Raw genomic sequence first — 24,620 nt, forward strand, 5'->3', positions numbered from 1 at the left:
TGTAGGAAGTGCCTGAGTAACTGGCCTGTTTCTCCTTTGGCTTAACGCTGCTGACGTCAGACCCCAGCCTGTGATGAGGTCACTGGGCATATAACCCATTTAAAGTTCCTCAGAGGTAAGAAATAACTCAGCTGTGAAGGAAGTTTTATGCCCGCGTCCATGGCGGATCTGCCAAAGATAATGCTTAATCCTTTTTAAAGAGCTACTTGGTGGAGTGAATGGTGGAGTTTTAAGACTTGACCCATGTGGACGGACCCTACACCTGCATGGAGCCGCTGTGACATTAGTGGGTTCTCCATGGGCAGAGGTGGGTGGCCTGGGTGGGTGGTACTACAAAGCAGCATTCTCATTTGTATGGTGACACTGAGAATCCCAGCTCTATTATGGATGTTTTGGGCCAGGATCTGCTCTCAATTACACCCCCAGAGGAAATCAGGAGTTACTCCACTGATTTTACTGGAGATTATCTAGGATCTCCACTGGTGTTACTGAGCAGCATGTTATCCTCTGGAATCCCAGCAATGAGCCCAAAAGACATGCATGCATTTGTTTGGGAGTTCAGTTTTTGCAAAATAGCTTAAAGGTTGTATGTGCACATTCCATGATTGCAGAATGATTTTAAAAGATATTGTCATGCAATATCTCAGCTATAACAGTAAGGAACATACATATTACACCTCTACCCCGATATAACGCTGTTCTCAGGAGCCTAAAAATCTTACCGCGTTATATCGAACTTGCTTTGATCTGCCGGAGTGCACCCCCTCCTGCCCTCCCAGAGCACTGCTTTACTGCATTATATCCTAATTTGTGTTATATCGGGTCGTGTTATACCGAGGTAGGGGTGTATTTATAGTACATATTGCTGTCAGTGCTCTATGTTATAGTACAGAGTTATCATTATAGCTATACTGAGTCTCTCTCTTTCCTTTCAGCACTTGCTGTTCTGCGAGGACTTCTGCTTTTGTTCTTCTGCTAACCAGTAGCTTATGTTCAAAAAGGGTATTACATTTCCAATATAAAACATATTTACATTGGTCAACAGCATAAGGGACAGATCATGAAGTACTTATTTAAGGGCCTGATCCGGCAAACATTACTCACATTAATAATTCTTACACGTATGGTCCCGCTGATGGTGAAATTACTCCAGTGAGTCAATTCCACGAGTTAGGGCTGGGGGTTCAGCTCTCTAGTTCTCACTTGATTAACACGCTGCGTTTAGTGAATAGTTTGTCTAAGGGCAGAATGGAATAAGGAGACGTCACGATTTGGCTTTAGAATACAAAAGAACCACAAAAATATACATAAAAGGAAAGGAAAAAACAACACCCTCATCTTTTGCAGTGGATATTCTATCCTACCTTATTTGTATAGACTCCTCTTTTAATGATTCACATTAATTCCTTTCACTAGGAATTCTAATTATGAGGGTCATCATCACCCATCCATTCCATTCTTACTGTGGGGTCCAGCTCATTGATCCATTACTGAATGATAGCTTGGGAGCTCCCTCACCACAAGGCCAGGTCCTGATGTTCTTATTCATGTGGTCCTGTTGAAAGCTGCTATTCACTCTGCATAATGGCCTCCTGGGATTGTCACCTTATATAATCTATACACAGAAATATTAAAACAAATCAAGGGGCTAGATCCTTTGGCGGTGTAGATCAGCTTAGTGCCATTGCAAAGTGGGAGATCCACCAAGCTAAACTCATTTTACACCAGCTGAGAATCTGGTCCATGATGTTCTATATCATGTTGGATCCTGTTATTCAGTAGTTCAAAGCCGGCTGATGATTTTTACCTTTACTTTTCAAGGTAGGAAAAGAAAAATACTAACATCCTGTCCTATACTATTTTCAGAAGAAAGCAAAAGAATTAAATTACATTTTAACAGCACAATCCTGACAACAGCAAAGATCAGGGAACTTTTAAGTAAGGTCACCCTATCGATTGCAGCAGCAAAAGGATTAACATCAAATACTTTACCATGAAACACTGAAAAGAAGCAAATTCAGCATGATATTTTGAAACCCAAGTCTCTTTCATACATAGCAGAGCCACTGACATATTATGGTTCAGGCTGCGATATGTTGCCGTGCCAACATATATTCTGAGTTATCCAGGCAGAGTTAATGCTTTTGCAGCAATGACTTTTTCTTTTTTAGGGAGGGGTTTTTCTTTTTCTTTAAAAAAAAATTGCTACAGAAGAGTTCGAACCTACCTAGGAAATGACCTTAATCAATTTAGTTCCACCACCAAGTATGAAAACTCAGATCTTTGTATTTCATTTGCTCTGAACATTGTCTTGGTGGCATTGAATAGGGTGTTGAAGTCACAGCTTGATCGAAGCTGTGGGGTTTTTTGTTGGTTTTTTTTTTAACACATCCAACTGGCAGCCACATTTTGTGGGGAAGGATTGATGTGACTGACAAGTGTTTTGAATTTCAAACTGAAAGGTCTCAAAATAAATGAAAAGCAAGTGACACAAAGAGAAAAAGTAAATCCTAGGAAACAAACACAAGAAAAGTTCTGCAAAAGGGTCACAGATGCTGCATTCAGATCTTTTTCAAGTCAGCATTTCTGGACCACCTACAGGCACGCTGTTGGATTCTGCAGCAGGAAATCTGGATAGATAATGAGCCAGAGCTTCACCTGGTGTGAATCAAAGTAGATCCATGGAGATACTCCAATATACACCAACTATAAGGATCTGGTCCATGTTCCACGTTGCTTATACAGCACTGCTTGTTTCAGTGTATCGGGGCAGAAGCAAGTGGGTCATGTTGGTAACTTTGATTAAGGGTGTGTTAGTGATTCCACTCCATAATCCCGTTCTCAGAGATAACAGCTTTGTTTTTTTCCCAAAGGGATTATCCAGGCTGCTGGTCTAAATGGGTGCAGTTCCATTGACTTAATGGCATTTCGCCGAGCAGAGAATTTGGCCTTTCATCAGGGAGGATCCCCCACCCCACCCAAATATTGTTACTTACTATTTGCATTGCAGTAACACCGAGATAATTTAACCAAGATCAAGGCATCACTGTGCAAGGTGCTGCACAGCCGCATAGTGAGAAACAGTTCCTGATGGAAAAAGTTTATAAAATAAGTATTTATCCTTTGATGCCTGGTTGGTAGGGCTGGGAGGTGGAATGAATGGGTCCCGTATTGCACTATATTGTGTTGGAATTGGGTTTATATGTGGCTTATTTCCTCCTTGTTTCCCCCCCCCCATAGATCTGTGTCATAATCTCCTTCATATTAGTAAGGGAGGCAGTGCTGTTTGCAGTGGCTGGCGAACTGAAGCCTATTCTAGATAGCTTCGTATGCTTCACTCATCCCCACAGCATGGGAGCACTTTCCAGCAGTGCATTAAGGAAGGTCATTACACATCAGTCACTTGTTTGTTGGCTCATCCTCTTCCCTGGGGTGGGGGGAGGGAGAAGCACGAGTGGGGGAGTGTCTTCTTTTGGTAGGGTTTTGTGGGTGTGGGTGTGTGGGGTAAGTTGGTTGGTGGTTTTTCGGTGTTGCTGTCGCTTTATTTTTTAACTATAGATGTTGCTTTGTGTTTGTTAGGAGAGACAAGGTCAAAGAAAGGTGCCCGGCCCTTGACGTGGAAAGTGGTGAGCTTGCCTAAGAGATCTGATTATTATTTGTACTGCAGCAGCCCCCAGAGTAGGGTGACCAGATGTCCTGATTTTATAGGGACAGTCCCGATTTTTGGGTCTTTTTCTTATATAGGCTCCTATTAGCCCTCACCCCTGTTGAGTATTTCATTTGCCTTCACTGCGGTACATGAAAGACGGCTATTAAAACAGACCAAAAACTTAGCCCACAGTACTGTTGTGTTTGACAGGATCATGATAACTAATGGTCCTCATGATAACTAATGGTCCTCCATGTGTTGGGGCCAGGACCATCTCTTTTCTCTGTTTTTTTAACAATGTCGATCTGTAAAAAACAAAACAAAACCCTGCAGGGTACAAAACCCCAAAAGAGTTTAAAAGAAAAATGTTTGACACTCTGGCTCCAGTTGTGGGTGCTGAGCTCCTGAAAACTTGGCCCTCTTGGGATGTGTTGAAAAATGTCTTGAAGTTCAAGGTTGCTCCCAGTTTTGGAGGTTTGTAAAAAGAGTCAGACGGGAAGAAATTTCCTCTCCTCTGTCCCCTCCTTTGTAGCCTGGTGGATGTGACATTTTGGGTTGAAAAGTTCTGTGGAGCTGGGAAGGCAGTCACTTGGAAATGTTGATTCTGCAAGCTTTCAGGATCACTGTCTGCTGCCTCCTTTCAGCTCGACTGGTTTATCATGAGCCTGAAGTTTTTGCTTTAATGAGCAAGTAGGTTTGAATATTAGAATGCATACCTCTCGCTCTGCCTTTGCCATGAATCATTCAAAGGGAAATGTTTCAGATTCCTTGTTCCAGAAGAGAATGCTCTTCTTTGTACGGCTGTATGGTAAAATACCAGGCTTTAACTTTAACTAACTGTCTATGTCTGGGTCTCAACGGCATTTGACTCTGTCACACAAGTCTGAGAAAGTAACAAATAGTGCCCAATCCTTTCCCATTGTGAATGCAAATACAATGTTACTATTTGTACAATGAAGTTACAGAATTAGGGTTGCTGCCTGGATCCGTAGGAGATTTCTGGGAAAGGAATGTTCCAAGCTTGGAAAGAACATATTAGAAGAGAACATTTTGTGAGAAAACGTTACAGAAGGAGAAGCCTTTTTTTAAAAAGTTGGTTGCAAGGCCATGTGTCAGAGTCTGCTCTCATTTACCCTAGTTTAACTGAGCAGAGTCTAGCCTTCTGTCTACACTTGCGGGGCAACTGTGGGCATAATTTTCTGCCAGTGTAAATGGGTGAAACTCCATTGTTTTCATTCCGTTACATCACTAGATGTTTCAGACACTCACGTTTCTGGCTGCAAACTGTTAGTGGCCGGTGACCTTCCTAACGGCTGAGAATTAGGAGTCTGGCTCGGCATCAGAAAGTTTGGAGGTGACTCCAAATGACATAAAACTCTTGGGTCTTTGAAATCAGGCTGGAAGTCTTATAAGGTTTCGGTCCTTGCTGCTTGAGGCCAGATTGAAATTCAGAAGTGCATTAACCTCAAGAAAGGTTCCATTCCAAGATCAAATTGGAATGTCAGACCAACTCTCTTGTGTGCTGGGAGAAGGCTCCTATTTCATCTGAGTAGATTTGTCCACCTGGGGATGAAATACACATGCCAGATCCCGCTAGCTTTCATACTCCAAGGCCGAGATTCTCTACTGGTGTAAACTATTGTAACTCTATTGACTTCTGTGGAACTCTGCTGATTAATACCAACAGAGGATCTGGATTAAGCAGTTCAATTTAAGTTAATTATGTGACTGACTTGTGTGAGTAGCTGAGCATGCTTGGGTCTGTGATGATATTTTTGGATGTGACTCAATGCAATCCATATATTCATGAGCTCCTCTGTCTTGCTATCTTAGAGAGTTAGTTTCAGGCCCTGAAACCAGGGGTTTTGTACAGCTAGCCGGCTGCTCTTTGCCTGAAGTACATTTAGGACCCCCAGAGTCTTTTAATTTTTGTTTCCTGGTCAAGTCAAGCTGTTGGTTTAGAGCAGCGTATACAGTGTGTCAAGAAAAAAAAATCCTCCAACGTTAACAGTTAGGAAAGAAATTCGACCAAAGGAAAAGACATTGAAATAAGTCATAGGAACCAGATCCTGCACTATGCTACTGCTCCTTTGGGTGCTCCAGCGGCACAAAAGGGCCCAAATACTGCCCGAAACAGACAGGTGGAGAAACTCCTGAAGTAGCAGAATTCCCTGCAAGCTGATGTAGCCAACTCCATGTCACCCCCTCCACCATAGGGGGCGTGCTGTCCTCTGGCAATCATTGCTGGCGTAACGGGAGGCATATATTAGAGCAGCCTCACGTCTCCTCTAATTCACCCCAAGGGCCAGAGCTTTGCAAATGTGGCCTGAGTGATTGACTTAAAGCTCAGAAAAGCCAGAAACCTTCATTGCTAGACCTCTTGCTTCAAATCCCACTGCCACAATTGTCATTTGTGGCATATAAGCAACTTGATAGAGCTTCCTCCAGGGGAGTTTTGCTGCTGATTTAGTGGGAGCAGGATGGGACCCCCTCCAGCTGCATGATGATTCACGATGATATTACTCATCTTGAGCCAGTTACTCGTGCTGAAGAACATCTCATTCCACAAACAGCCGGGTGGCCTGCAGTGGGACTCGCCAGTGAGGACCTGTCTCTCTGTGGATGGAGATGCTTGGGCCAAGGGGTCAGTTAAAGGGGGAGTTTCAGTATTATCTTCCAGGTTCTAGGGTGGGATTATCTTCCAGGTTCTAGGGTGGGATTTTCAAAATCCTTGCCCCATTTTCAAATCCTTGCCCCATTGAAATCACTGGGAGTTTTGACATTGACTTCAATAGGGTCAGGATTTCATCCTTGGCGTTTGCCAACCTCTGATCCCACTGAAATCAGAGAGAGGTTTACCCCTGGGAGCAGGATTAGGCAAAGATGAGCAAGTCTGAATCTTCCGTTATTCACGTTTTAGCTTTTTACAGCTTGACTCTCCGACTATTAAAGAGGTCAACGAGCCCCTGGATGCATGTGTGTAACCTCTAGTGAGACTTGTGTAGGCCATTCAGCTGGGAATATGCGTGTTACAGCCTGAGCTTGAATGCCTTACGTGACCAGCCTTGCTTTTGTGCATGGTCCCATTGGGGAAAATTCTACAGTCCTCAAAGGACCCCAAATCCCATGGTTTCCCACCAGCTTTTAACATGCAGAGATCCTGTGAAGCCGGGACACATGGAGGAGTAAGATTTTCAAGGCGGGGGCTGTCTTTTTGTCCTGTGTTTGTACAGCACCTAGCACAATGGGGTTCTGGTCCATGACTCGGGCTCTTAGATGGTACTGCAAGACAACAACAATAAGAAGGAAACATAGATCAAAAAGGAAAAGGACTCAGCGCATTGGCTAAAATTGGCACCCTTTCTTATTAAAATAATAGCAAGGCAATCCTACAGTGGTGGAAGGAGACATAACTGTGACAGGTTGGGTCACAGAAACCCCCTTGGGAACTGCAACTTGATGTGCTGGGACAAAGCCCATTTTCCCTTCCCCCTTGGGACTTCAGTGCACTGTGACGGGAGTGGGTATTCACCCACGAAAGCTCATGCTCCAAAACGTCTATAAGGTGCCACAGGAGTCTTTGCTGCTTTTGGGATGGGTTGGATTCCATTGGGAGCTGGGTATCTGGGTGTTGGCGACAGAAGCACTTCTTAAGCAGTTTTCAGTTAAGCCTGCAGCTGTTGGGGGATGTGGTTCAGACCTGGGTCTATGTTTGTAGCAGGCTAGCGTGTCTGGCACAACCAGGCACAGTACTAAAGTCCCAAGCTGCCAGGGAAAATGGGCTCAGAGTCCCAGCACATCAGGTGGCAGGTCCCAAGGGGGTTACCATGACCCAACCCATCACAATAACCATCTCAAACATAAAGCACAGGAAGTGCTACTTGGTCGATAACACAGAACTTCTAATCTCCTCAGGTGAATACCTAAGCCCCGACATTTTATGAGGAATTAGATTACATGCAAATCGTCTTCAATACAAAGGGAATTCGCAATGAACTGCACATCATGAAACTCCTGTTACAAGAGTGCATGCCAGTGGTTGGTTTTGCCAAGCTGATATAAAAATCCTCCTTCAAGAGGTAATGCTAACATTCCAAATGAGGGAAAGTCATCAGGGCTCTGGCTAACTAAAACATGTCTGATTAGGTCACTTAAGATAACCCAGAACTTAGTGTTTGGTGCCTCTGTAGAAAAAGGAGGGAGAAAAAAAATATTCAGTCCCAGAGTGTCACTTCTGACCATAGGCACCGACTCTGTGGGTGCTCCAGTCCTGGAGCACCCATGGGGAAAAAATGGTGCTCGCAGCATCCCCCCTATAAGCTACTTCCCCCCACCTCTCAGCACCTCCCGCCTGCCAGCCGGCCCCATGGATCAGTGCCTCTCTCTCCCCCAGCTCCTCCTGCCTGCTGCAATCAGATGTTTTGCTGCATGTAGGAGGTTCTGGGGCGTGGGAGGGGGGAGGAGCGAGGATGCGACACTCTTGGGGGAGGGGGCAGAACTCAGTGGGAAAAGGCGGGGTGGGGGTAGAGCAGGGACAGGAAGAGGTGGGGTATGGGTGGGCCCCTGGGGGAAGGGGTGGATTGGGGGTGGGGCCTGGGGTAGAGCCAGGGGTTGAGCACCTACCGGCACTTTGAAAAGTCGGCACCTGTGCCTCTGATATTGTAATTCACACATATGCCCTCTATGGGTGTCAGATGGACCTGCCCATAAATAACAATTCTCTTTGCAAAGGGCATGTCTATACTGCAGTTAGACACCTGCAGCTGGCCCATACTAGCTGACTCAGGCTCCCAGGGCTTGGCTAAGGGGCTGTTTATCTGCAGTGTCGACATTCAGACTCAGACTGAAGCCCAGACTCTGAGGATCCCATTGCTGGGCTGCAGCCTGAGCACAACTGCCTGCACCACAATTAAACAGGGCCTGATTCTCCTCTTGCTTATTGCAGAGTAACTCCATTTTTACCTGCCCAGTTACTACCCACCTGGCTAATATCTACCTGGAGGATCACGTTGTTTGCTGTGTGGTGTAACAGTCACACAGCTGAAAACAAGGGAGGGACAAGCACACAGATGTTCATTATTATTGCTTATTATTTGTACCACACTAGCACCTAGAGACCTGGTCAGGCTTAGGGCTCCACACTGCCAGGCCGTCCTTTGTACTAAGTCAGGAGCACTCCCTTAGTCATGAAATGTTAAACCATTTTCAGATGCTGTTGAAGTGCATGGCTCAGAGAGGATTTAGGGTTAATTGGGTTAAGCTCAGATTCCCAGCCTGAGATAGCTGGCCAGGATTGTAGGAGGGTGAATGATGCTGAATTATGGGTCACTGTGTGAGATTGGCTGGCTTTTGACTTAAGGCAAGCAGAATTAATATTCTTGGTTACTCTAGCCTGTGTAACTTCAGTCATCACTCTAACATTCCGCCATTAATGGCGTTCTCGGTCTGGAAACAGAGAATTTCATTTCCTAGTCAACAGTGGAAACCCTTAACTATGGGAGAGAAACAGCCGGGAAGAAGTATAGCCTTGTTTTGAAGAAGCTTGCTAGAGACAGATAGACTCTGCAATCTAAAAGGACGGGCTCCTTTATCAGGGAATTGTACTCACTGACACAGCTGTTGGGTCACACCATTAGCTGTTTGCAGAGAGTCAGTTCTGTGCTTCTCCTGGCAAACGCACAAGTGATACCGATGATGATCCTTTGGAACAAGCTGTTCGTTATCTTGAAAAAGAAGCAACAAAAGCTCAGTGCATTGCATGTAGCCAAACGATGAGGATAAAAATAATAACTAATAATGTATTGTAATATAGACTCTCTTACACTGTGATCAGCTTTTCTCACTGATGTGATAGACCTGCCACATGTAACAACCTGCTGCTAGGTATAATTAAACTCACTGGGTGACCTGACAATAACCAGTGATCAAACAGAGCCTAACCCTTGCACACACAAGCTCAAGCCAGCTTCAGTGGCAGTTGACTGAGCAAAGAAGCTATATTTTGGCTACTGGAGTGCATAGTTAGGGGATCATTGCTCAGCTGGTTACAGAAAGACATGAATGGCTTCCTCTGTTGGCTACAAAGGATCTTTTACAATACATCTTTACAATAACATGTCCAAGAACCATAGCTGCATAGGACCTCCCACTCACAATACATATGTTCTTGTGTCTAATAAAGCAAAGCCTTCCTCCTTAGTCAGCTCCCTAGAGATGTACCATAGATGGTCCACGTCTCTGCTGTTTTAATATATGACTCACATGACTTTATGTTTTTTGTTCTGTCTACTGCAGCTGTGGTTGAATCTATGCAAGTCCAAAGTGGGTTAGTAATATATCATTAAGATAAAATGGTAGGTTTTTCTTCGGTGTCAGACTTTTGGAAACATCTGGACTGATAGTGGAATACCCAGCACATATAAATCATGCTTAAAAAGCTTTTCTCTTAAAAAAATTTTTGCTTAGATTTTCTGCTTATATATCATGGGCCATGTCCCTCGTTGGTGTAAATGGATATAGCACCAATTAAGTCAGTGGAACTATGCTCTATCTGAGGGACTGGCTCCATAAGTCTATGTGGAAGTAATTAGTTACAGAATCCTCTGAATTCAATTTGTCAATGAGCATAATATGGCCGCCTTTGAAGGCTGAATCTCCACCTATGATGTGTATTCCTTTAAAGTACAAAATGTATTTGCACAAAAGTCCCTTTGAGTATTTGAGCCATTAATTTAGATACTGGCTGTGTGAGACTGTAACCTTATGTTCATCATTTTTACAACACTATGATAAATTTTGTACAAAGTATGTCTTGTGAATATTGGAAAACTCATAATTTGCTGAACATTACTGTTCTGGTAAAATGTGTGTGGCAACATTGTATGTGATGTTATAAAATTCTACTGTATAAGACATATTCAGAGTCTAGGGAAACAACTTGAAACCAGTTCTCCAGAAACAAAAGGCTAGCCAGCACCTCTGCCAGGTGTCAGCATAATTAAATGGACTATCATCATTCTTTGGCAGGAAAAAGGGTATGAGTGAGACATTTACTACTTAGCAAAGAAACAGCTGGAAGTTCCCACCTCCTAGACTCCCGTCTCCTGAATCCCAGCAGGAAATAATTCTCAAAGAGAAGGAAAAGATATAAAAATGAGGAACAGAGGCCCTATATCATCTTTCCTCCCTTTCCCTCTGTCCACAACATCCACAATGCCTGAAGGCCAAGGGAGGGATCACTGGACTGGGGAGTGATCTTGGCTGAAAGAGTCAGACAGTAAGACTGTTAGCACATGTAATGAGAGAGATCCTTTGCTTTGAATTCACTTTAGCTTGTTAAGTATAAGTTTGTGTTTTACCTTTTATTTCTTTGTAACCAATTCTGACTTTTATACCTCTTGTAATCACTTAAAAATCTAGCTTTCTGTGGTTAACAAACTTGTTTTATCGTTTTAACTAAGCTAGTGGATTGAAGTGTTGGGGAACTCCATCTGAGATAACAAGATTTGTTCATATCATTTTTTATTAATGAAAGGATGGACTTTTTATGAGCTTGTATTGTCCAGAAGGGTGCTGGCAGCAGAAGACACTTATTTTTGGGGACAAGTCTGGGACAATTAAGGATGCATGGGTGATGTTAATTCTGGCATTTCTTAACTTGACATTGCTTGACTTTGCAACCTCAACCTTCGTTTGAAATTGGATGTCATTTCCTAAGTTTTTTTTAAAAAAGGGAACTGAAACAAATAGAAAACCCAACACATGGAACCTTATTGGCCCCCTGTTAACAGCAGGGTTAGGACCTTAAATCCACAAGACAAACTTCTACCAGTTGAGGTAACAGAGTAACTGGTAGCAGTAGTAGGCTGTTAACCTGTAGGTGGAGCAGCCACTAGAAAGCTAAATCGCTCACTTTGCCAGTGGGTGTTACAGCTATGTGCTAACAAGTGAGGAATGCTGGAATCCTGGGTTTGATTCCAACCTCCGGAGAGGAGTGGTTTTTAATGGTAATAGAACCTTTCCCCTCTGTCTGTCTTCCTTTACCTCTAGCCTCTGTCCTTGCTCCTCTCTGCTCCCATTCTTAGCTCTTGCTCCTATCCTAAGCCTTTCTGCTGCCTAGAAAAAGAAAAAAGGAAGCAAACAAAACCCATGGTTTGGGACATGAGACAATGAGCGGCCTCTCTAAGGAAAAGACACTCTCGTAGAAGACAAAGGTATTTTTCAGTCTAAATGCATCCTGAAAGCAAAGACTTGAAAAGCTAAAAAAAAATGACTACTCCACTTGACATGACCTGCAGATCTGGTCTGTTGTTTGTAACTGGGTGCAACATTATTACTCTAATTCTGGCTGGGCATGATAAGAAAGGTGGGATGGTTATTAACTTCAGAAAACAGCTGAAAGCAAGGCACCCTATGCCATGGGAATTTATGCAAAGCGTGGTAGCATAATACATATTTATTTTCAATGTATAATTCATTTGCTTTAAATAAATGAATAAGCTGCACGGGAAAGGCTTGTAACTAGACAAGTGTCTTGCCAATTTTAGCTCTGAGTTATGATATGATAATATGTGTGTGCCTATGATAATAGCATGGAGTCCAGAGGAGTCTTTCTGGCTACACTCCAGGCTACAGGTAAAGCATAAATGGCTGCTGAATACAGTAGCAGATTTGGGAGTGAACGTAAAAATCCTACAATTACTGGGCTCAATCCTGCAATCCTTAATAGAGAGGCAGAACTCCTAGGCTGAGCCAATTCCACGGGCTCAGGAATATTGTTTGGTAGCAAGCCATAGGCCCAATCTTGCAACGGACTTAGGCCAACTGGAGAGGAGGGAGTTCAGCACTTGCAGAAGCAGGTCTGGCATGCTGTGTGTTTGTAGTTGCTAATCACGGGAAGCAAAGCAGAAGCTACCACAGCATTATCTATCCACGGGCTTGAGGAGGGGATTGACTTTGAGGCATGCAGAGCTCTTGTCAGTGAAAACTAAATGGCGCATAATGATAAAACTGAAGTGCACACGCAGAATGGCAAAAATCCCCTATGAGTGACAATATCATTTGAAATGATATTTCAGCTGTGAACGAAAGACTAAAATAAATGTAAAGAATCATGGAGCTAGCGTATTTTAACAGGATTGACATGACATTGAGCGTTTTTCATTCAGAAAGCTCCTTGGAAACTTGGCTCGCAAAGTACAGATGCATGTGCCTCTATTTAAGCATTTTAACTCAGTGACTCCACTTACATGCTTAAAATTTGACGGGTGCTTCATGCTGAGAAGGCCAATAATCCCCAGCTCTTTTTCAGCAGAAGCTCTGAAAAGCACTTTACAGTGTCATGATTCCTATTTTGTAAATGAAAAAGTTTAGGCACAGAGCTAGTCAGTGACTTTTCTAAGGTCACTCAGCAGGCCAGGGGCAGAGCCAAGAACAACACCCTGTGTCCTCAGTCCTAGCCCACTGCTCTATCCACTTGGTATTTTCACCTCCCTACCTTAAAGTATCTTTCTGAACTGGAGTCTTGACTAGTTAAAACAGTCACATCTCCAACTTGTGAAATGTAGCCACTGCTAGGAGGGAATCCTTTTAAAAATCCTGCCAAGCACTTGGTCTCAGTGTCATCATGTGGCAATGAGTTCCACAGATTAGTTATGCATTATGTCAAAATATTTTCCTTCATGAGTTTTCACATAGTTGCCTTTAAATTTTAGTAAATAATCCCCATAATCTTGTGTGTGAGACAGTAAATAGGAGCACCTTGCTCTTCTGCATGCATTATTTTGTATCCCTTTGAAATGACCTCTCTTAATAATCATCTTCCCTTATACTAAACAGTCTCAAGCTTTTCAATCTCCCCTTTTTTGAAAATGGTTCCATGCCTCTAACTGCAGGGTGTAAATCAGCAAAGTATTTGGCCCAGGCAGTTTAGAAAAGACGGGGAAGAATATCTCACTAAACTGTAACTATAATGTAGCCCAGTAAGGTGCTAAGACAGTATTTCCAAGCCACGCTAGAAGAATGCTGTGGAAACCCTGTTTTTATTAATTGTGTTTAATTTTATAGTCAGAACCATATGGCTGGCCATCTGGACCCTCTTCCAATCAAAGCTTTCACAATTAACAGTAATTTACTTGCCCCTAGACTTCCATGATCCCTACATGTGTTTTTCCTCTCAGCCTTAATATGTGTGGTCCACTCATGCAGCATTTACGACTGAAATCCTATCCTGGGACTTGGCCATAGCTGATTGTAGTGGAGAGTCAGCAACTGTTTCATTGAGTGGTTCTCAAAAGCCACTTGGATTCTTGCTAGTGGGTTCATTTTTTTGTTTTGTTTTGTTCCATCAACCCCTTGTGACAAGCACTGATCTTAGCTATTTACAGAGGCTGGAGCTAGGCTGTCTATCGGCTCCTTTTCAGAACTGTAAGAGCTATGATTGAAACAATACCTTTGAGTTATCAGAGTGTGTGTGTGTATATATATATAGTCATGTGGGAAACCTGATAGACATTAATTGGAACATGGAAATGAAGTCCCTTCTTTTCCACCAGACTCCCAGCTATCTCTAGAGAGATCTCAGAAAGATCTTAGTATTACTGGTGTTCTACTGTGGTTTAGATGATTGAGTTTAATTAAGCAAACTACAGCTGATTCCCCTATGGACATTCTTTGAGAGCATTAGCAGCTGGAAATGATAATGGTACATTTCTATGCAGTATTCCCACCAGAAAGTTGGGGAAACCTTCCTGGCTTTCAGCAAACTTGAGCTCTTTACTACTAGCATGAAGACAGTTACCAGGAGACCCCAGTAACTAGAAAACCAAACATCTTAAGAGAAATTTATCTCTGGGGCTAACGCCATTGACTTCAGTGGTGATACCCCAGGGATGAATTTCGCCCATTGCAATTTGTGGTAAAATAGAGGTGTTTTCAGTGATAGCGCCAAGCAGTCTGCAGCTGACAAATAAACATTTCCAGGGACTTTGGGAGCTGCCTCAGTATTTGCGATGGCAGTTTGTAAAACAGTATTTCTAGTAGATGACACCCTTGCGCAAATGGCATTTCCTCACCAGCAATGCTGCTCTGCTGGTGAAGTCATATTACTTTCATGAATGACATTGTCCTGATGGTGGATGCAGGTAGCATGTATTTTAATGCCCTTATGTCTCCAGTGACTATGTCCTTTCCTAACCTCCTACAGCTTAATATAATTAATATCTAATGAATACCAGATGAAAGATCTGAATAGCAGGATTTAAGATCTGCCCTGTGCATTATGTGACTGTTAACTTTGCATGTTATCTTGATATGGTTTCTCAAACGGAATAGGAAAAAAAAGAGAAGCTTTTCCACTCATTCTTCAGAAAATCATTTGATTCTTGCTGATATGGTGTAGCGCTGATATTTTGACTCCTTGGTTTAGCGGGTAAAAAAACAAAACTATGTTTTCAGACACCCAGGGTGCATTAGAATATGGCCAGGCTTCAGCTTCCAAGTTATTTATTTGCAATGGTGTTTGTGAGGATAGCCTCATGAAATGCAATTCACAGGGCTCCCTGGAACAGCTGACAGACATTAGGTCTGCCATGAAAATCGGCATATCATTTCATACAGTATAATCATCAGATCTCAAACACATAGCAGAGAAGTGGATGTGACATTGCTCCAGACCTGTTCCTCGTTGCAGTCTAAAGAACAGCAATGATTAAAGCAAAGTGATGGCTGAAGAGTATGCCTGCCTAGGCAATGAGAGGGTTATTACTGGAGCTGGTTGAAAAATGGTATTTTGTGCTGCAAGTTTTGAAAAGTTTTGGATAAAATTTTTCTGAAAATTTTTTAAATGAAAACCAAAAATTGTACATTGGGGGATTTTCTCTCCCCCACCACTTCTTCCTGTTTTCCCTGTCCTCCGAAAAACCTTCTGCTTTTCCCAACCAGAACTCAATTCTGTCTCTATGGTACAAGAAACACTAGAGAGAATTATACCATAGAGAGGAAGGATGATCCAGTGGTTAGAACACTATCCAGAGACCTGCATTCAATGCCCGACTTCTCCACAGACTTTTTGTATGACCTTGGGCAAATGACAGACTTCTATGCCACAGCTCTCCATCTGTAAAATGGGAATAATAATGGGTTGTTATGAGACTACATATATTGAGGATTGTGAGGCACTCTGATGCTATGGTGATGCGACTATATCAGTACCTAAGGTACGTAGAGGACAATCAGAAGGCACCAATCTCACAGGTATAGAATCAAGAGTTGGTTCTCCCAGGTTGTGATCCTTGTTTTTAGAAGCATTAAGCTATAACCTCTAATTAGCTTCTATGTCATATTTACATGCAGTCTGAGATGATGAAAACCAGAATGTCAATTTAGTCTGATCTGGGATGCAGGCACTGGATATTTCTACATTCATGCTCTGAAAAGTGGGATTTGAACTTGTTTTTTGCCCATTGTGTCAGTTACATAGAATATCAGGGCTGGAAGGGACCTCAAGGGGTCATCTAGTCCAACTGCCTGCTTAAAGCAGGACCAATCCCCAGACCCCTAAATGCCTCCCTTAAGGATTGAATTTACAATGCTGGGTTTAGCAGGCCAACGCATAAGCCACTGAGCTATCCCTCCCCCCTGATTCCTTAGTTCATCAGAGAAATCAGTCTGACTTGCCAGCTGGCTTCCAAGGCTCAGCCTGAGAAGGAATAATATGTTCCTCCCAAAGGCATTGTGACCTTGATGTACCTTTGTTACCAGATAACATTAGAAGGCTGAACAAGGAAAGAGGTGTTCTAAGTGGGCAGAAAGAAGCACCGGACCAAGTGAGAACAGGGGATGGGACAGCAGGCGTGCAGAATGGGTGTTAGGAAAGGGAGAGGATGAAAAATGACATCTGCTGGAAGTAGACCCTTATTTTAACCCATTTATTGTTGCAATCAGAGCCCCATTGTCTGGCTGCTATACAAATACCAAAGCACAAGCCATCCCTGCCCCGAAGCGCTTACAATTTAAATAGCCAGGACAGACAAAGGATGGCAAGAGAGACGGATTGCTATGCCAGTGGTAACACTAGGAAATAACCCTGGGTCTTCTGAGTCCCAGTCCCTAACCACTACTCCAGCTTTCCTGTCTGCTTGAATTTGGCCAAATCCCAGGGTCAATCATGGTGCTGCAGAGATGGGGCCTCGGGAGCATGCAGACTGGATGCTGAGAGAGCGGAAACTATTAGATGCTAAGTGTCTTTCTACTATTCAAGTTGCAGTGGGGGAGGTTTAGGCTGGATATTAGGAAAAACTATTTCACTAGAGGGGTGGTGAAGCACTGGAATGGGTTCCCTAGGGAGGTGGTAGAATCTCCTTCCTTAGAGGTTTTTAATGCTCGGCTTGACAAATCTCTGGCTGGGATGATTTAGTTGGTGTTGCTCCTGATTTGAGCAGGGGGTGGGACTAGATAACCTCCTGAGGTCCCCTCCAACCCTAATATTTTATGACACAGAAAAATAGACTGATAATGAAAAAATCAAAGTGTGGGACATGTTTGGCTGGAGCTGTATGGCCTGATTTTCAGAGGTGCTGACCACCAACGAATCCTTTTGTCTGTGCTGAGTACCATTCATGCACAGCTCAGTACTGGCGCAAGGGCTTTCAGCAGCATGCCGGATTCTTTTCAGGAAGCCCATGAAATAAGTGACAGTTCAGTAAACGAATGCGTTATTATTCATGAGCCTTTCTTTCTTTTCCCTGCTCCCTTGAAAGACGGCAGAGTAATGTCATCACTCCCCAAGCAGAACCCAGCTCTTGTGCCTGATTAAAGGGAACTGAAATAGAAAATATTGTAATGAGTGATTTCCATGAATACCTCCTGTGTGCGCTGACTCCAGTCAGACAGCCTGTCCTCCTGGTTTACTCACCAGAACCGCCGGATCCCGTCACATTTAATTATCCAGCTCGGAAAACTAAACATGGTGTAAAATGTAGAGTGTGCTCAGATGCTGTGTGGCAGACGGGGATGAATTTCCGCACTGTTTGTGGTTGTTCGGTGGTCGTGTATGAAACCATTTTGGGTGCATTGTTCCTTTTTGCCTTCCTGTTGCTCAGACCACATTGTCCTGGTGCCCTTTGTTGATTCAACAGCATGCAGATCTGGGCCAGATACAGTCAAGTCAATGTAAAAGGGCCCGTTTTAGCAGTACTACTTGCAGACTTTAATACTGAAAGGGAAATATCAGCATATTTCCCAAGCTACTGGTTTGCTACTCATAAGGCCATGCACTTTGCTTCTGGTGGTCACCTTCAGCCAAATGTTCTCTGATGGTTCTGTAGTCAGATGGATCTGAAGGATGGATCTCTCCATGTGCTCCATGAGGCTCCAAGGGTGGGGGCTGGAGGTGACAGCACCATCCTTATCCTCAGGCCCCAGCCAAGCAGTCAGATACCACTCTGATGGGCTTAGGCAAAAAATACATAGAGAATCTGTCAGCACCAACTCAGCCTAGTTCCCCTGTTGTGATGTGAAGCATGTCTGAGGGCAACTGGTAATGAAGACACTGAGGTAGATCAGGCCATTCAGAAGGCAAGCTACAATGGGAGCCTGTGATGGGGGAAACAGTTGACAAGAATTAGGTGAAAGACATGTTTGTTCGTATCAGGCCCTGAAGGATGGAGCCCTCAGAGAAGCATGGGTCAGGGCACCATTAGACCCCAGGCTGGGACTGTTTGGTTTCAGGATAAAGGCCAGGAAGCAGGCCCTGGGAAGTGTATCTGTCTCTGGAGAGGGGAATCAGGGTGTTGCTACAGCACAAGGAAAGAGTCAAGGAAGGGGCGCTAGCTGTCAATCTCCTTTAGCAAAGCATGTTGGGAATGGGAGGAGCTTGGGCTCTTTATAAGGCAGGCACTAGTCTTCTGTCACTGATAGGCAAGATGCTGCTGAGGAAGGAGATGGTGGTTGCTGTGCTGGGAAGAATGCTAGGTGGTAAGCTCTGAAAGGGGACATACAGGTAGGAAGGAGCCTCCTACTTGGCAGATTCTAGGTGTATATAGACTGGCTTTAGGGTGTGATTACTGGGTACTTTGTGGACGATAGTTCTGTGCAATCTAATGTCTATAGAAGTAATAACCACTGTGTTGTTTTTTTTTTAAATAGAGCAGCTTCATCTCAGTTCCTCTGTATTCTGCCTCTTTGCTATGGTTGGTGATAATGCTCTGCGAGGCACAGCTCAGCTACCATGCAGCTCTGTACATTGGGTCTCTAGGGTCTGGGGGCTGTCAAACTCCACGGCTTGAAATCTTTTCTTGCCCTACTAGGGGCAAACTCTGATGGACACAATCAGTAGTAAGTCCCACAAGCCCCTTCGCATGGAGTCTGCTGCTCTCTGTCTGTAGAAAGCCTACACAGGGAATGTTTTTGGCCCTAATTATTAGGAGTAAGCCCAAACTGGAACTTGTGATCTTAACTCTACGGTGCTGGAAATCTGGATCCAGATCTTGTGGCTTGGCCCACTCTTACTCTTGTCTGCCCTTAGAGCTTGAAACAAACAGCAGTTGTGACGCACTGATGACTTCCCCCTTCCTTTCTCTAAAAGCTTTTCTGTGGCAGCTCTGTTTGAGCTCTGGCAGAGTTATAGAAGCCCTGAACCCAATGGCGGGGGCCTGCTGTATTGTTATATTGCAGGGAAGTCACTGAGCTGCTGCTGTGTTTATGGCACATGTGTAGCTGATGATCCATCTGTGAGCCCTAGGAGGAGGTTTTGAGGATTGGAAGTAGGAGCCATGCCTGGGGCGATTCATAGTCTCTGCTACCATTCACTTTAATGACAGCAAGCCAGCTTCTCTTTGGGGTTTATTTTATTACACTCTTAGTCACAGGCTCTGTCAAGTGAAACTGTAACTTTACTGCATCACACTGGGGCCAATTTCCTACCAAATATGATTAAAAGGATGTGGGGTCACTGGCCCTGACAACCTCCGTGACAGTTTCCAGATCCTTATCTCTTACAAACGAGTGCAGAATTCAATTTAACGGTGAGATTGGGGCTGATTTGAAGCAAGGGGGATAAAATGTGTCCAGCTCTCCATGGCGGGTGAGTAGAGAGAGAGAGGGAGAAATATATATGGGGGATAGTGACCAAAAGGACTCCAATGATCTCCTGTGTGCTGCAGAGGATCAGCAGATGATCTGTGGCACTACAGCTAATTGGAACACTTCTGTTGAAGGTGAAGGAGGAGACACGACTCTCACACTCTGGAGACTGGAAGTTAGAGCCCTAGGCTGGGATGCAGGAGACCCAGGTTGAAGTCTGTGATCTGTGAGGAAAAACTCTGCTCTGAATCAGGCAGAGCAGTGGCTTGAATCTGGGTCTCTCATTTCCCAGGGCAGTGCCGTAATCATCAGTACATGCACACACCTGCCTTCTTGCATTGAGACACTCGGGTTCTGCTCCAGAAATGGACCCATGCTGACCCAACTCTGTTCTCACAAATGTTCTTGAAAGCTATTGGTTTCATTCCAATGTGGAACAAAAACAATGTTCAAAGATTCCAAAATTGCAGTGAAATCACATTGTCATCCTCGGATCAGCTGTACTTCCCACCCCCCCGGAATCCCATAGAACCTCTGCTCCAGGCCCACCGGGTGGCTTGAGATTTGTAGGATGGGAGTTATTGGATGTGGGAAGATCTCTTTGTGGCATGGGGCCCTCAGGACATGGCCAATGTCCAGTCTGAAGTCTGTGCTCTTGAATGCAGGCAACAGTATCTCCCCAGTGAGGCACTTACATCCCTCAGAGAGAGGATCCTGTCAGTGCTCCTAGTGGAACCTTCCTGTCATGGTGGGGCCCAGGTAGCAGTGTAGAAGGGAAAGACGTCTGTGGGCATAGTGGGCTGTCCATATTGGTTTTCCCTGAGACACCTTTGACTTGGCTCCTCTTGCTGTCTGTACCCAATTCACCAGGCCCCAAAGCCTTTCCCTGGGAGGCCAGAATGCAAGTTCATTCCCACTGGTGAAGCCAGTGCAACTTCTAGTGTAGTCCTGTGGGGGATTTCTGCACTGGGACCCATGGACTGACCGGGACAGGAATGAGAAGGAAAAGATGGGAACATTTGGAAGGAATGACAGGGAAAATGAGAGGGAGGAGCTAACTGAACAAACATAGAAATCTCCTGCAAACAAGCTGAGGACTAGCATCTGTGCCGCATGCTGGCAGATCAGAGTTGGCACCGACTCACAGTGACCTTGCTCTGGCGTCAATGGTTACACAAGATGCGAGGCGATGGTCTGACCCATTTTGCATCTGTGTTGTGTTCATGTCACTAATATCGTGCTGCTGCGTGTGCACCACTAAATTCCAGGAGGGCGCTGGAACTCTTTAACATTGATGGGGATGTGCGCGGGGGGAGGGAATTGAGCACTTGTTTCCCTCCACTTATGGGTGAAAGATTCCACCCATAAGCCTGGCAGCTGCAAACAAAGGTCTCCATTCCCATGGCGGCTTCCATCTCAGCAGCTGCAAGCAAACCCCGCCCCCCGCACCAAAAGACTGATGGTTTCAGGAACCTGAAACTATTTTGTTGGCTGATGAGTGGCCCCCAGGTTTGAAACAAATGAGGAACCTGGCAGAGTTAGATGCCAATAAGCTTTCCCCTCCCTCTGCTAGTTGATTCTATGAGCGTCACCAGCAGTTATCTGCCTGCTCAAGCTATCTAGCATGCACATATGTCCTGTACTCCGCCCCTCCCAGTCCCTCAGGCTGTGCTAGGATGCTCAATTCTCAGCACTAAAAGCGATCACCTCGTCCACTTGCACGGTCAGACTCTGTTCCCTTACAAATCCAGAAGTTCATGGGGTGCTTTCTGGCCAGGGCTAAAGAGCCCTGACATGGGACAGATCATTCTTGCCGTTAACATTAAAACACCCTGATTATCTGTCACGAGCTACAAATTCCAGAACCTGCCTCGTCCTTTACGAAAGAGTTTTAAAAAAACCCAAACCAAACAGTTTTCATTTCTCTGATAAAACTGTAGTGGTTCAGAATAGTTTTTGTGCTTGCAGTGATGAACGTTTCAGCTGCTTTACCCAGGGTACAATTTATCACCCTCACACATTCTTAGCAAATTTATCTCCTCTCTCCCAGAGCACGGTTGTGCTGTTTTAAGATTGCACTTTCCCTTTTTGAAAGTCTGCCAACAACAAAACAGTACAGAACAGACCCTTTGAAGCACAGGCTGGTCTGTGTTCGCCTCAAAGGCTGTGACGTTGTACATTTGTGTTACTTCAGGAATCTGCCTCTCTCTGTTATGCAGCCCAAACAACAGTGGTCATGCATGTTAAATTGTTGCAGTTTAGACTTGCCGCATTCTAATTGGGTGTAGCTTTTCCTGTCTGCAGAATGAAGTCAGAGCTGATGTTAGGCTAATGGTTAACAGCATAAAAGAGAAGGGAGTTGGCTGGAACATGGTACTTCTTGGGAAGTTCGTGTGTGGCAATGTTAAGGTTGAAATGACTCTAAAAACAGAGCAAAACCACCCGTCTTCCTCACAGCCGGCAAAGAGCATGCTGAAATGGGCAACCTCAGTATGCAGTCGGTCCCAAAATAGCTGTGTCGGCCCAGAATATTGGAGAGACGAGATGGGTGAGTGTGACATACTAAGACACAATCCAGACTAATGAGTAGCTGTATCACCCCTGCCCTCTAACCTGGGGTGCCTTTTCCACTGCTTTGCTGCTCACAAACGGCCTCCAGCATGTAAGTCACTCCCAGCTGTGTCTCTGTGTGTTTGTAGCCAGCCAGACACACCTTGGCTCTTATCAGCTTTTAAGCTTAGCCCAGGGTGACCCCACCACACTCCCAGTCTCAGCTTTCCCCCTGGAAACATATGTCCTGTACGGCCCAGCCCTCTCCTGGACAATACAAATAAACTGAGTCTGTTATTCCTTGTTACCCCAAATGGAGTTACCCAGACACTTCAACTTCAACACACTGGATCAGCTAAAATCTAACTCGTTTTATTGTTTTTAATGAATACCAGTAATGAGACACAAGTCAGAAATGGTTACAAGAAAAACAAACATAAAATGCTCACTCATGCCTAACTTAACAAACTCTATATGAGATTTAAGCAAAGTTTTTCACCACGTGATCCAGCAGATTACAGACCGAACTCTCGTGTCAGGACCCTCCCTCAGTCAAAAGAACACTTCCTTTGTCTCTTCAGGTGCAGTAAATGCAATAGGCAGCGAGAGAGAAAGGGGTTCCTTAGAGGGTTTGTTCCTCCTTTTTATAGTTTCAGTTCCCCCATGAAAAACGTTTCTAGCTGAGAACAAGGGGACAGAGTCTATGTGGAAGGATGTTCCCTGCTGGTTGCTGGGTTCTTTTTTTCATTTGTTTGATCTTCTTCTTTTGTTTTCCCTTCCTGCTTGAGCACACAATCCTTTGTTTAGGACACATCAGTTAGCCAACTTCTGTTTGGGCAGAGCTGTGGGGTTTAGAACATGTGTTAATAACACCACACAGAGGAATCTTATAACTTCACATACAAAGTTGCCACATATACTTTACCAGGACAATACTGACCAGCAAATTATGAATTTTGTGATCATATCTTTCAAGGTATACTTTGTACAAAGATTATTACTGTAGGATGTAAATACAGGGATATATTCTGTCACTGTGAGGTAATATCTTTTACTGGACCAAATTCTCTTTGGTGAGCGAGAAAAGCTTTCAAGCCACACAGAGCTCTTCTTCAAATCTCACTGTCTATAACCCTCTGACCACTACATACAACTCCAAATACTCTGAACAGTTCTGTAGATGGGCTTCAAAGAAACTGAGGAACCCCTTGCTGCACCTCTCATACTCCAGAAGGAATCACCCCAAACAAGAAATCATCACATACTCCTACATACTGGAGGAAAAAAAAATGAGGAATTTCACTTGGAAATCATGCAAAAAATCCAAAACAAGTATATTAAAAAATCTGATGATCGCCATCCAACACAAAAACACCCCCACTACACAATTGACTTCTTCCACAAACTTTGCAACATTAATAACCTCCTTCAGAATACCATCTTCGCCACCGTGGATGTCGCTTCCCTATACACCAACATCCCTCAAAATGAAGGCATCACTGTCTGCCTCAAATATTTACAAGTCAACGAACAACCCTCAGATACCAAGCCCAAACACATTGCCAAACTCAGCCATTTCATCCTGACCTTTAACAATCTTACATTTAACTACAAACACTTTCCCCAAACCATGGGAACAGCTGTGGGTAATTGGATGGGTCCTCAATATCCCAGTCTCTTTGTGGGCTACCTTCGAAGAAGAATTTCTGGACAAATGCACCTCAAAACCAATGATATATGTGAGATAAATTAATGATATTTTCATCCTCATCCTTTAAGACAGCTTAAACTCCCTCATAGATTTCCACTACAATTTCAACAACCACCACCCATCCATTAAACTCTCTCTGGAACACTCCCACACTAACATCAACTTCCTGGACACCACTATTGACTTCGACAATGGAACTCTACAGATAACCATATACAACAAAACCCACAGATGACTGCACTTACTTTCATAGATCCAGTAACCACTCAAAATACATCAGGAAATCTGTTATCTGAATGCCAGGCTGTAGATACCACAGAATATGCTCACAGTAAAAAGTCCAGGGTATTCACCTTATGCTCAAAACTGCCTTCACCAAACAAGGACACTCCACAAGAAAAGTAGCTCATGGAATGGGCCACTCAAATATCTGGAGAGAACCTGGTTCAATACATAGGTATATCTCCTATTATATATATCTCCTAGAACTGGGAGGGACCTTGAAAGGTCATTGAGTCCAGCCCCCTGCCTTCACTAGCAGGACCAAGTACTGATTTTTGCCCCAGATCCCTAAGTGGCCCCCCTCAAGGATTGAGCTCATAATGCTGGGTTTAGCAGGCCAATGCTCAA

At 44.1% G+C, this 24,620-nt stretch overlaps 1 long non-coding RNA gene across 3 annotated transcripts in view; it reads right to left on the reverse strand.

Annotated features, from left to right (window-relative positions):
- Positions 1-762: 762 nt before the first annotated feature.
- Positions 763-24,620, reverse strand: part of LOC115660067 — a 77,127-nt gene continuing 53,269 nt past the window's right edge. For 2 of the 3 annotated variants that reach the window (XR_004002724.1, XR_004002725.1), the window contains one exon: positions 23,049-23,121. This is a non-coding gene — a long non-coding RNA (uncharacterized LOC115660067). Of the gene's footprint in view, positions 6,932-9,257; positions 9,373-23,048; positions 23,122-24,620 lie in introns of those variants that run through there. The other variant, XR_004002726.1, reaches the window with a different exon arrangement.

Source organism: Gopherus evgoodei, chromosome 11, assembly GCF_007399415.2.
Source record: "Gopherus evgoodei ecotype Sinaloan lineage chromosome 11, rGopEvg1_v1.p, whole genome shotgun sequence".
In the NCBI taxonomy this organism is placed as follows: Eukaryota; Metazoa; Chordata; order Testudines; family Testudinidae; genus Gopherus; species Gopherus evgoodei.